The following is a 14,286-nucleotide window of genomic DNA, read 5'->3' on the forward strand; positions in this document are numbered from 1 at the left end:
TAACTGTTCAAATTTTAAAACTATTGATTTTTGTTATCTAGCCGTACAATTCTTTTATGAACAATTTTATGAAACTCACATTATAAAATTCTGAGCGCATCATTTGTAATAAAATTTAGTCACATGAATTACATGAATTGTTTGAATAGCTTCATCAAATGAATAAAGATTTCCTAGAACAAGTGACAAAGAGTATGTTGGTTGGTATCCGAGATCCCAAGTTCGAATCCTAGTTGATTTACATTTCCGACTAAGTTTATTTCTAAATGAAATAAACAAAACGGATAGCATGCTACCTAGCTATCTTTCACAAAAAGAAGAACTTATCAAAATCAATATTTAAACGTAGCCAGGGTGCAGAGCTACAGGGGTGTCATGCAGAGGCCACGCGCAGATTTTTGTATGTGATGCACATACCATAATAATTCAAATTTTTTTCTCTTAATTGATCCAATCACTTACGAAATTCTTTCTTTTTCTAAACCTCTTACCGTATCAAGGGGCACAAGGTCAATAAACTTTTTTTTCCGCAAAATTAGGTCTAAATTGACCTTACAGCTATTAATTTTGGTATCAACAATGCCCCTCCAATAGTCTTTCGAATGAGCATTCGGATGACTATTGGTGCCAAATCGACTGTTCAAAAGCACAGCCGAGACTCAAGCTTTAGTTTCGCTGGTTTTGATCGGCTTTAGAAAAACGGCGCTCTATCGTCCCAACCACATATATCTCGGCTTCATCAGCCGATTCTTTTACTTTTATTCGATTAGTTCGGCTCTTCTTGAACCGAATGTTTTTCTATTAAGAAATTCTTCTTAAAGAAAGTGGCTATATCTCGGCTTCATCAGCCGATTCTTTACTTTTACTCGATTGGCTCGGCTCTTCTTGAACCGACTGTTCTTCTAACAAGGATTTCTCCTTGCCTTTGCTTTGATTTTTATATCGGCTCCATTGCAGCCGATCGTCCTCACTTTTCTTCTGAAATTGCTCGTATTGGGCAACTCGAACACCTAGATCAAATAGGTTAGAAAAATACTTATCTTCAAAATGATCTTTTATCTTAAAATGTAAGCCATTTAACGCCATTTTGGCGAACTCTGATTCCGGCATTCTCATAAAGCACCGGGTTTTAGCTATTTTGAAACGGTCCAAATACTCTTCGACCGTTTCACCTGACATTTGTCGGTATAAAGCCAAGTCGGCGACCGATAATTGTCGCTCCGATCTATAGAATCGCTCATGAAATTTTCTTTTCAATTCGTCCTAATCTTGGACGGAATTAGCTGATAAACTTGTATACTAAGTAAACGCCGTTTTAGTTAACGACGTGTTAAATAATCGAAGTTTCAAAAATGAGTCAGCGGCCGCTTCTCTACATTGGGCCGTGAACCGGGCTATATGCTCGACCGTATTCTCGGTCTCATCGCCCGAGAACTTGTCGAACTTCGGCATTTTCCAGTTTGCCGGATATGGATGCTCTGTATCTATATTTGCTGGATACGGGGATCGAAAAACAGGCCGCATAGCCGGCCTGGCCCCTACTCCGAAGGTATTCCGAATGACTTCCTCAATCTGAGCATACAGCGGAGCTTGTGTTTGAGCCGAATTTGGCCCTTGAGGAACTTCAGAATTCTGTATTGCAGGGTTCGCTCCTTACATATCATTAGGGGCCTGCCCCCCAGCTCTAGCCCCTAAATTTTGGAGCTGGTATGCTGCCATCGGCGGAGGTGGTGGCAATCCCCATGTAATTTCCGGCTGTTGTGTGACACCCCAATAGTCCCACATCGGATGGGAATGGAGTTGTCAGGGTTTATAAGTGACTTAGACACTATCAATAATAACTGGGCTTAAGCATTTTGGACTGTGGTTGGGCCCAACGAGTTATTATTGCCAGTGGGTTGGGTCGTTACATTTGGTATCAGAGCCGGTTCACCAGCTGGACATGTGTGGCGAGTCTCGGCTGAGCTAGGGTCTAGATGACGGGCTAGCGAGACGAGTCTCACATCGCCTGGTGATCTTGGGCTGTGTGTGTTTGGACTGACGAGGACGTCAGGGCCTTAACGGGGGGAGTCTGTGACACCCCAATAGTCCCACATCGGATGGGAATGGGGTTGTCATTGGGTTTATAAGAGACTTAGACACTAGTAATAATAACTGGGCTTAAGCATTTTGGGCCGGTTGTTCGGCCCAACGAGTTATTGTTGTTAGTGGGCTGGGTCGTTACATGTTGACCAGTATTAACGACGGCCGGTCTGTAAGCCGCTTGGAATGGTGCCCCATGGTATTGGGGCTGTCCATTTACCGGTGTCGCAGGATTTTGCAACATTGATGTTATCATAGGCCTTTGTAAGCCTGTCATTGGTTGCTCATTTCGGGTCAATAATTGCCCTATTCGTGCAATATTTTCATTATAGGCCGTGATAGCGGCCAGCACCGCGTCTAGTCGAGCGGTACTTTGATGGATATTTTGATCTAAAGTTTGCAGGACTCGGCTCATCTGGCCTAGTGCCTGAGTTAGACTCGGCTCTTGATGAGCCGACTGTCCACTAGTTTCTTCTTCAACTGGCAAAACTGCTTGACATTCGCCAGTATTATCTGAATCACTAGGTTGATCACTCCCAGAATTTCTAGGAACAACCCTATTACGTAGATCATCAGCCATAATAATTTATATAAATATAAATTTACCTAAAAGTGTGTCCCACCGGGCGTGCCAAAAAATTGTTGGTGCCGAAATTCCCCGACCCTTGACCCGGTCAAAGTTCTTCCTCGGGAAGCGCTCGGGATGTGAGACGGCTGCGAATAGTGACCCTCGAAGTTTGCGCCCTTCGATAGACCAAGCGATTCGGCTGATGCGGGATCAGATCAGCCTGGTTCGAAAACCTCTATTGTATAATCAGTTCGGCTGGGATGAGCCGAATCCTTAAAACAAGCCAAAAAGTGGGCAGAGAGAAGAGCCGAATGGCCAGAACAACTGGAGATCTGGTCGGCCTAAATAGCCGAACGTGACTTTCTATTGAATAGAAAATGAAAAAGTACAAGAACAGGGGAGTGATGCCCGTGGGGCAGACAGACTCCAAGTATATTCTACAAGGGAGTGATGCCCATGGGGCGGACAGACTCCAAGTATATTCTATAAGGGAGTGATGCCCATGGGGCAGACAGACTCTAAAGATCTAAGTTACAGGAACTACTCCTAGGGAAAGCAGTAAATGCGGAAAAGAAAAAGATTACATTTAGACTACTCCTAAAAAAGCGATAAAATGTAGAGGAAATAAGGGTGGTCTTTTGTGCGCAGGGGCGAAGACCTCTATTGCAGGCTTCAAAGTTACTATTTATAGCCCACATTGGTTGAAAGTAGTTGGGGGGAGTGGTTGTAACCATGATCGTGGAAATTATACTAACTCCTCATGGAAGTTACGCTAACTTCTCATGAAAGTTACGCCCCAATCTTCAACCGTTCCCGCCTTTTTGTCCTTCAGGCGTCTTATTGCTGACTCCTGGTGTACCACCACTACAACAAAAACGGTCTATAGCGACACTTTTAAATGTAGGTACATGTCAAAAAAGTGCTGCTTGCTAAAATTACCGACACTTTTAAAAAGTGTTGCTATATGTGGGGTCGCTAGGTATATAGTGATAGTTAAAGAGTGTCGCTATAATCTAAAAGAGTGCTGCTAATTTACCAACACTTATTTAAGCATTTAGCAACTGCCGAAACTCTATCTCGTTGGCTGCCGTGGCGGAGGAGGACGACAGGAAAGGCTCTTCGTCTAGAATTTCNTATGTGGGGTCGCTAGGTATATAGTGATAGTTAAAGAGTGTCGCTATAATCTAAAAGAGTGCTGCTAATTTACCAACACTTATTTAAGCATTTAGCAACTGCCGAAACTCTATCTCGTTGGCTGCCGTGGCGGAGGAGGACGACAGGAAAGGCTCTTCGTCTAGAATTTCAGTGGATTGAGTGAAGAGAAAAGAAAAGATGGTAATTGATTTTTCTTTTTTTTTTTTCTTTTCTGTTCGGGCCAAATGGACTGGGTGTGGTGGGTTGAGTAAAGTAATCTTTTATTCTTGGTTGGATTGGGCTTTATATTTGGCATTAGTAGATATTTTTTTTAAATTTTAGCATAAATCGGACACTTACTCAAAAGTGTCCCAAACATGTGTCCCTATAACCTAATTCTGTTGTAGTGCACGTGTCCTTATTGGCTCATACGTGGGTTAGGTCGGCTCAATTTTGGTATCAACAGTTGCAACAAATGGAAAAAAAGTCTGCAAATACAAATTATTCTAGAAACACCTTAAAAAAAAATTTCAAAAGAGAACTTCCAAATCAATTTAAAATTTTATCTCGATACCAAAGAGAAGACATTCAAAACAAGACTTTGATATGTAAATCTTAAATGGGCTTGGCGAGTTAATTGAGTTTGACCGGTTGACCTGATTTATGACCCACAGTTACTAGTAAGTTGGCAAGTAAACTGTTTACAACCAATACCCATTTAGTGAACAAACCAATAACCCACAAAACTGTAACAGATTATACAGATGCTGTTGCAAATTAACAGACCAATTATGGTTAAATCCGATAACTTCAAGCAAAAGAAAATGCACATATAGTAATTCATAGCTCAAAATACTGCAAAAACAAGAACTCATATTTCACCAATGTTTCGCCAATGTTTTCTTCAGACTCTCTTGAGACGCTCTTTCACCAATGTTTTCTTCAATAAATTATTCATATTTCTTACCGACAAATTAATTAGTGCAGCCTCCTGGTCCACCGAAAAGGAATTTTCCATAGCCATCAAAACCTCCATTCTTATTTGAAGTCTCGTAATCTCCAACGTCGTAACAATCCTTTCTATCAACATAAGAACTAAGCACTTCCCGGGCAGGTGAGTAGATTCCCCCACTTATGGAGATGAACTTAATATTCCCAAGGGATGCTGCTTTTCCTTCACCCTCCGAAGGAAAATGTCCACTACCCATTGGAGGGCTCTTATCGCTTTTCCAAAAACGAACATATCCACCCCATTCAAGATTAGATGCATTTTGTTGCAAGGTAGTGAAAAGAGAATTTGGCCAATAACCTATAGGCATTGTTGTATTATCTTCATCATCTTTATATAACCACCAATCTCCAGTTTTTGAATCCTACAGAGGGAAAATAATTAGAAGTTATTAGTGAAAAAAGACTATCTTTTGTAAAATGATAACAAAAATCGCTAGAAATTTAATGACATTTTGATATGTAGATAACATAAGCTTAAGAAGATGATCTTCAATTTTAGCCTTTATCATCTGAGTATCAAATTACAAACACAAGCTATAGAAGTGTTTCGTAAGTATTTGAAGTGCATGTTGTGAAAACCAAGAATCTGTACCAACAAATCAAGATTAGTTATACCTTTTGTATTCTAAGAATAAAATAATATTGTGGTCCACCGTATGTGGATGGAATTAGCGTGTCTCCAGGCACAAGTTGGGATGAATTATCCAGTACAAAACCCTTACACAAAAGATCAAAACAACCGGTGGAGTTATAGCCATCTGCCTGAAGAGGGAAAAAAATAGTTATCTCTTTCACCATCAAACCAATCTTTTAACTATTTTAATAAATGAAATCTATACTTAACCGTCCAATAAGTGAAGAAGTGAACATCATAGTCATGATAACGTGCAGGATTCACCTAAAATTACATATAGCAAAATGTTATTCACCCAAAAAAATTTAGACATAACTGGAAACTCTGTAAAAGCTCAGATTGCAAAAATCAAATGCGGAATACTTTGTACGAATTTACGTACTTGCCATCCTGCTTGTACTGTATTGAAATTTTCTGATGGGCCATCAAGTCCACTTGAAACCCAAACAGAAGACGAAGTTACTTGATTGGATTTAATATTCGGCGCACCATATACATTTAGTTCGACTCTTGAACCATAAAAAAAGCCATCTGTTTGATAGGCTGCCCACTGCATATGTAAACCACGAAGATACGATGAGAGGGGGAAAAAAATACTAACCTAGCTATAAAAAGAGCTCTCATTAACATATAAATCACTAGGCAAAGTAAAAATCTCACATGACGGGCATAAGCCGACTCATCCAGAGGACGATAACCTCTCGCCATTATTGGATGGTAATTGAAGCCTTTCCCATTCTGTATGAAGTGAGACATCATTAAGCAATGAAATAGTAAAATGTTAGTTTAAATTTGTCAAAGAAAACATCTAGTTATTTGAATATATATATCTTTAATTAAATGAATATGAATAGTATAAAGAAATTTGATCAGAAGAAAAGCCCAACAAGTAAAACCAAAGTTCGTCCCAAAATGAATTGAATCTTCTCATTTTAATTATCCTAAATGTAAAAATATTAATACAGTTTGCAGGTACTGGATACCTATGACACTCCGTTTGAGGGCCTATGAGCTGTATGAAAGAAATATTAATGAAGCTTATGATTTAGATCTAAAAAGAAAAGAAGGAAAATCCATTTAAGTTTTACATGTAGTTAAAAATTTAGAAAGCATTGATTCTAACCCGAACACGCTAAATTTGTACCTTATGATTCTTGGAGTTTTCCGCATCTTCATGCTTCGCTACTACTCTACCTTGGGCGAGACAAAGAAGAGAGAGACAAACGAATGCGAAAAGATTGAAGCTCGCGTAGGCCATGTATGGAGCTTCACATACGATGAATACGTATCTGTGGCTGTAGTTCAAATATATAATAGTAGCCCTCTAGTTTTCTTTGGTAATCAATTAACTTTTCATAAATCACCATAATAATGTTCACGCTCTAATTAGGAATAACGTACATAATACCTTTACTTATTTTGCTCTCGTATTGCCATCTTACACAAATATATGTATAGTGTAATTGCACTATACTATACTACACAAAAATGCGATATAGCAAGAAAAAATATACTAAATTAAGTACCCAATAATATAATGTAATTAAGCGTTTTGAGCTATGCGCTGTTTTATATAACTGTTCAAATTTTAAAAATTTTGATTTTTGTTATCTAGCCTTACAATTCTTTTATATTTGAACAATTTTATGAAACCCACATTATAAAATTCTGAGCGCATCATTTGTAATAAAATTTAGTCACATGAATTACATGAATTGTTTGAATAGCTTCATCAAATGAATAAAGGTTCCCTAGAACAAGGGGCAAAGGGCATGGTGGTTGGTACCCGAGATCCCAAGTTCGAATACTAGTTGATTCACATTTCCAGCTAAGTTTATTTCTAAATGAAATAAACAAAATGGATAGCATGCTATATATCTCTCAGAAAAAAAAAAGAAAAAAAAAAAACCTATCAAAATCAATATTTAAACGTAGGCAGGGTGCCGAGCTACAGGGGTGTGATACCATAATAATTCAAATTTTTTTCTCTTAATTGATCCAATCACTTACAAAATTCTTTCTTTTTCTAAACCTCTTACCGTATCAAGGGTAGGGGTGGAAACGAGCCGAGCTCGAGCGAGCTTATGTCAGCTCAAATTCGGCTTGAAATTAATTTCGAGCCTAAATCTAGGCTTAAGCTCAGCTTGAAATTAATTCGAGCCGAGCTCGAGCGAGCTTAATTTCGAGTTGAGCCGAGCTCGAGCTCTAAACGAGCCGATTGAAATTCTCGACATTATATAATCAATAATTTAATTTTTATAGAACATTACCTACAATTTGATACAACATGTCCAATAGTTCAAAATACAAAATAATTATAAGAAATGTGAGCTAGGATGACTTCCTGACTAGATGAGGGTCTGAGAGAGAGAGAGAGAGAGAGAGAGGAAAAAAAGTAGGGATTTGAAAATTTGAATGTTATCATGTTTTAGGGTAATGTGCAACAGTGAAAGTCTGAAAGGGAGAGTGTGTTATGTAAATTTAGAGTTGGGCTCAATTGTATGATTGTACTTGTTGGGTTTATTTTATAGGCCAACAATAATAGCCCAAATTAAATTAAAGCCTATATATAATTAAAATACATTATATTTATAAATATCATCCCCATGTTGATATCACGTTTTTAGCCATTGGATCTACTTTTTGATTACAAATAGCCCTTGGATCAAACACTATTCCACCTACCACCATCTACCACCATCATCTCAACCTCACATCTCTCCATCCAAGGGCTAAAAACACACAAGTATCACTTGGGTGATACTTGTAAAAGTATTCTAGCCCTACTATATATATATATATAGAGAGAGAGAGAGAGTCCGGCTGCTATACTTTTATGAGTATTGGCTCCTTTATACTCATAAGTTTTCGACCCTTAGATTTATTCCATTAATCATTTTTATCCATTAGATCATACTATTTAACCAACTACCCACTCAACCCTAGGGGACCACTATCATTCTAAGTGGGGACCACCATCATCCTAACCACACATCCCATCAATCAACGGTTAAAAATTTATGAGTACAAGGGGGTCTATACTCATAAGAGTATAGTAACCCCAGCATATATATATATATATATATATTCGAGCTTTTCTAGCTTTTCGAGCCTAATTCGAACGAGCCGAATAATACTCAAGCTCGGCTTGAAATGATTTTCGAGCCTTTTATTTTGTTCAAGCTCGGCTCATTTAATTTCGAGTCGAGCTCGAGCGAGCCGAATATCGAGCCGAACACGAGTCGAACGCGAGCCGGCTCGCTCGTTTGCCAGCCCTAATCAAGGGGCACAAGGTCAATAAACTTTTTTTTCCCCAAAATTAGGTCTAAATTGACCTTACAGCTATTAATTCTTTGAATCTCGCAGTTAAAAAGTAAAAAAAAAATACTAGCGGTAAATCCAATTGGTTTAGGAAATTAACTTAATAATGGTAAAATGTGAACATAAAACATCGCTTCGTTTCTTGGACCCTCTTAATTATATTTGGTCCTTCAAAGATCTAAATATTAACAGTCCCTTAACATAAAACATGCCTTTTTTTTTTTTAGTTCATGGCTTATTTTTTTAAGAAATAGCTGCATTACTTTTGTAGCTAAATTTATTTTTATAATAAATAAAGTAGGTTATTTGCTGTATCTTTCACTTAAAAGAGATAAAAAAAAAAAAAAACCTCTGCTCCAGAGGTAGCTGGATAAATCATTGCTGTGCAACAGTTGTTCACAGCAACCCTAAATTCTACTAGTAAGTTGCATCCTTCTATCAGTACTTTAGCACATACAAATTCAGTTTCTGCCAAAACGGCATTACAGGATACACCATAATGATTATTTCATGCCTCACGATTTTCGGTGCTTGATTTCATGCCTATTAAGACAATTTGCTTCAATAAGTTTCATAATTTCATCCTCGAATTAATTTTTACAACCTGGTCCGCCAAAGAGAAAATGTCCATAATCATCCCCATGTCTTGATTTACCTGAACCCTTGAAATCGCTAACACTATAACAATCTTGCCTGTCAACATAGAAACTTACCATGCTCTCAATAACATCGTAAATATCGCCAAGTATATTGACAACCTTAATATTTTTTATATATGCTGCCTTTCCTTCTCCTTCCGAAGGAAAATGCCCGCTGCCCATTGGGGGACTGTAGTCATTTTTTGAAGTGCGAACACATCCACCCCATTGAACACTAGATGCATTATCCGCTAGAGTAGTGAAGAGAGATTTTGGCCAATAGCCCACAGGCCCTGCATCATCTCCGTCGTCTCTATATAACCACCAATCTCCGGTTTGTAAATTCTATGATGAATTAAAAACCAAAATATAAGTGATAAAGAAAAAGATGCATCTATTTTATTCACAAAATGCGGTAAGTTGCTATACATATAACTTGGTTGAGATGTTTGAATTTTAATTTTCGGTGTATGTCATGAAATATATCAGTCTAAAAACAATTTCAGATAGTACAAAAATATCTATGTTGTAAGAATTGAGAATTGTACTATATATGTATAAAATCTACTTTACCTTTTGTATTCTAAGTGTAAAATAATATTGCGGTCCATTATATTCGGAAACTGGAGATATTATATAACCCGGCTTCAGTTTAGTTGAATTATCCAATACGAAACCTTTACATTGAAGGTCAAAACAACCTGTTGACCCATAGCCATCCGCCTATAAGAAAAAAAATAAAAAACAAAGGAGTTTAATTCTTGGATTTTGAACGGCTCATCCAGTGATCATGATAAAAGAAAACATTCCTATACTTACAGTCCAAAAAACGTAGAAGTGGACATCATAATCATGGTATAACACCGGATTTACCTGCCAATTACATATATCAAAATATCATCCACTTCTCAAAACTCTAGTTAACGAGAAGGTTAATTTGTTAGAATACTTTGTTAAGAAAATTACTTACTTGCCATCCTGCCTGTATTGAATTGAAATTTTTTGTTGGGCCATCGAGACCACTTGAAAGCCAAACATTAGAAGAGCTGACTTGATTAGATTTAGTATTCGGCACAGCATACACATTCAGTTGGGCTTCAGCACCATAATACTGGACATCAGAATCATTTGTTTCGTAACCGGCCCACTGCATGTGCAAACGAAAAAAGACAAAATTTACAAGTAGCAAAAAAACAGAAATAGTATCACTATCGCCATTTTACCAGAGAAGAAGACCAACAAATTAGGCTAAATTACACACTGCACAAAATTACATCAATTTTTTTACTTTATCTCTCCTAACTAGGCCTAAAAATAGAGGGCAATTGTTTAATGTGGCTGCATAAGAATGGTTTGGCATGTTATATCTTGTATTTCTTATATCTAAAGACCTAAGCTGTAATTTTGTGTGACAGTTTTTCTGTTTATGTAACTACATTTGATGAATGCTACAACTCTCATTTGTCAAATTGATTTTAAGGTAAAATATAAGGAGAAAACTGATACAATTGTTTATACAAGAGAATAATGCAAGTAATTGAACTAACATGTTATAGGAGAGAATGGAACTCTTACATGAAAGACAAAGTCGGAATCTTTCTCCTGGAGACCATGAAAACTTGCCGCTATTGGTTTCTTGATGCCAGTCGATATCTTTTCTCCGTGATATGTTTCATTCTATATTATAAATCTCACTTATCATTTTGTAACAAAAAATTGTTGATAATGTGTCTATAAAAGTAGGTAGAAATATTGATTTTAATTATAGAGCATGATTGCAAAACATTTTTTGAGAAACAGAATGCACTATGCCAAAAAGAATGTCACGCTTTTAATTACCTGGTAATTCTTGGGGTTGACAGTGTGTTCATGATTTGTGACTAATCTTCCGCTAACCTCAGAGCAACAAGCAAGAGAGAGTAATACGAAAGCCAAAATATGGAAGCACTTGTAAGCCATGGATAAAGCTTGACAATACCTCTACAATCCTACTTTCGTCTTCATATATGGCAATATATATTAGTAGATGGTGTGGAGATTAGTATATATGTTTTGGCTTTTTATGGTATGTTTTGTTTTGGAATTTTTTTAATTTTCTTTCTGTGCAGTAATTGAATTCTACGTATCTCGAGATTTCAGGACAATCCTCAGGATGTATTTAAGCGATATGGATGACGTCTTGCCATTAATGGCTTTCAACAATTATCATTTTCAACTAACTTCTAAAGCCAATGGGTGTGGAAATATACATAGAAATGTTGATCTTGTTATAGATAGTATAAAAAATTTTCTATCAAAATTTTATCTGATTTGAATACTTATACACCGTTAAACTTGCAAATGGCATATATCAATCATTAAAAATTATTGATTTTGAATCCTTTCGATCACTAGGTAAATGATATAAAAAAACCGCAAAAATTATTTTCTAGATAGTTCAAATACGCTAAATTAAGTCTAACGAAATCGATCATAGATTCGAAAGTCCCATCATCGAAATCGACTTAGGAGCACAGAGGCCTCCGTGCTACTAATAGCACACAAGACCTACTCTATATATATATATATATATAGTAGGGCTATTGTGTTATTAAGAATACAGTAGTTTTCATACTCCTAAATTTCTAATCATTCTTCAATTAGGGTGAGAGAGAGAAATTCAAAAAGAAGAAAAATTGAGACACAACTTCTCTCTAATTTTTCTTCTCTCTCACACTCTAACTATTCTTCAAAATTGATAGGTGTTAGAAATTTAGGAGCATAAGGACTGCTGTAGTTCTAATAGCACGGTAACCATATATATATATATAGAATTAGGCTGGAATACTATCAATAGCGAAAAATCCAATTGGTTTAGGAAAGTAATTTAATAATGGTAAAATGTGAACATAAAACATGCCTTTTTTTTAGTTCATGGCTTATTTTTTTAAGAAATACCTGCATTACTTTTGTAGCTAAATTTATTTTTATAATAAATAAAGTAGGTTATTTGCTGTATTTTTCACTTAAAAGAGATAAAAACAAAAAAACTCTGCTCCAGAGGTAGCTGGATAAATCATTGCTGTGCAACAGTTGTTCACAGCAACCCTAAATTCTATTAGTAAGTTGCATCCTTCTATCAATACCTTAGCACATACAAATTCAGTTTCTGCCAAAACGGCATTACAGGATACACCATAATGATTATTTCATGCCTCATGATTTTCGGTGCTTGATTTCATGCCTATTAAGACAATTTGCTTCAATAAGTTTCATAATTTCATCCTCGAATTAATTTTTACAACCTGGTCCGCCAAAGAGAAAATGTCCATAATCATCCCCATGTCTTGATTTACCTGAACCCTTGAAATCGCTAACACTATAACAATCTTGCCTGTCAACATAGAAACTTACCATGCTCTCAATAACATCGTAAATATCGCCAAGTATATTGACAACCTTAATATTTTTTATATATGCTGCCTTTCCTTCTCCTTCCGAAGGAAAATGCCCGCTGCCCATTGGGGGACTGTAGTCATTTTTTGAAGTGCGAACACATCCACCCCATTGAACACTAGATGCATTATCCGCTAGAGTAGTGAAGAGAGATTTTGGCCAATAGCCCACAGGCCCTGCATCATCTCCGTCGTCTCTATATAACCACCAATCTCCGGTTTGTAAATTCTATGATGAATTAAAAACCAAAATATAAGTGATAAAGAAAAAGATGCATCTATGTTATTCACAAAATGCAGAAGTTGCTATACGTATAACTTGGTTGAGATGTTTGATTTTTAATTTTCGGTGTATGTTATGAAATATATAAGTCGAAAAACACATTTTAAATTTCAGATAGTACCAAAATATCTATGTTGTAAGAATTGAGAATTGTACTATATATGTATGAAATCTACTTTACCTTTTGTATTCTAAGTGTAAAATAACGCTGTGGTCCATCATATTTGGAAACCGGAGTCATTATATTACCCGGCTTAAGTTTAGTTGAATTATCCAATACAAAACCTTTACATAGAAGGTCAAAACAACCTGTTGACACATAGCCATCTGCCTATAAGAAAAAACAAAAGAAGAAAACATAAAAAACAAAGGAGTTTCTTCGATTTTGATCGGCTCATCCAGTGATCATGATAAAAGAAAACATTCCTATACTTACAGTCCAAAAAACGTAGAAGTGAACATCATAATCATGGTATAATGTAGGATTTACCTGCCAATTACATAGATCAAAATATCATCCACTTCTCAAAACTCTAGTTATCCAGAAGGTTTGTTAGAATATATACTTTGTTAAGAAAAATACTTACTTGCCATCCTGCCTGTATTGAATTGAAATCTTTTATTGGGCCATCGAGGCCACTTGAAAGCCAAACATTAGAAGAGCTGATTTGATTAGATTTAGTAGTCGGCACAGCATACACATTTAGTTGGGCTTTGGCACCATAAAACGGGCCATCAGAATCTTTTGTTTCGTAAACCGCCCACTGCATGTGCAAACCAAAAAAGACAAGATTAGAAAGTAGCAGCAAACAGAAATAGTATCAGTATCACCATTTTGCCAAAGAAGACGACCAATAACTTGGGCCAAATTACACACTGCACAAAATTACGTCAATTTTTTTACTTAATTTATCTCTCCTAATTAGGCCTAAAAATAGAGGGCAATTGTTTAATGTGGCTGCATTAGGATGTTTGGCACGTTATATCTGGTATTTTTATCTAAAGACCTAAGCTGCAATTTTGTGAGACAGTTTTTCTGTTTATGTAACTACATTTGATGAATGTTACAACTCTCATTTGTCAAATTGAGTTTTTTAAGGTAAAATATAAGGAGAAAATTGATACAATTGTTTATACAAGAGAATAATACAAATAATTGAACTACAATGCTATAGACATGA

This window comes from Ananas comosus, linkage group 2, assembly GCF_001540865.1.
Source record: "Ananas comosus cultivar F153 linkage group 2, ASM154086v1, whole genome shotgun sequence".
Classification (NCBI taxonomy): Eukaryota; Viridiplantae; Streptophyta; class Magnoliopsida; order Poales; family Bromeliaceae; genus Ananas; species Ananas comosus.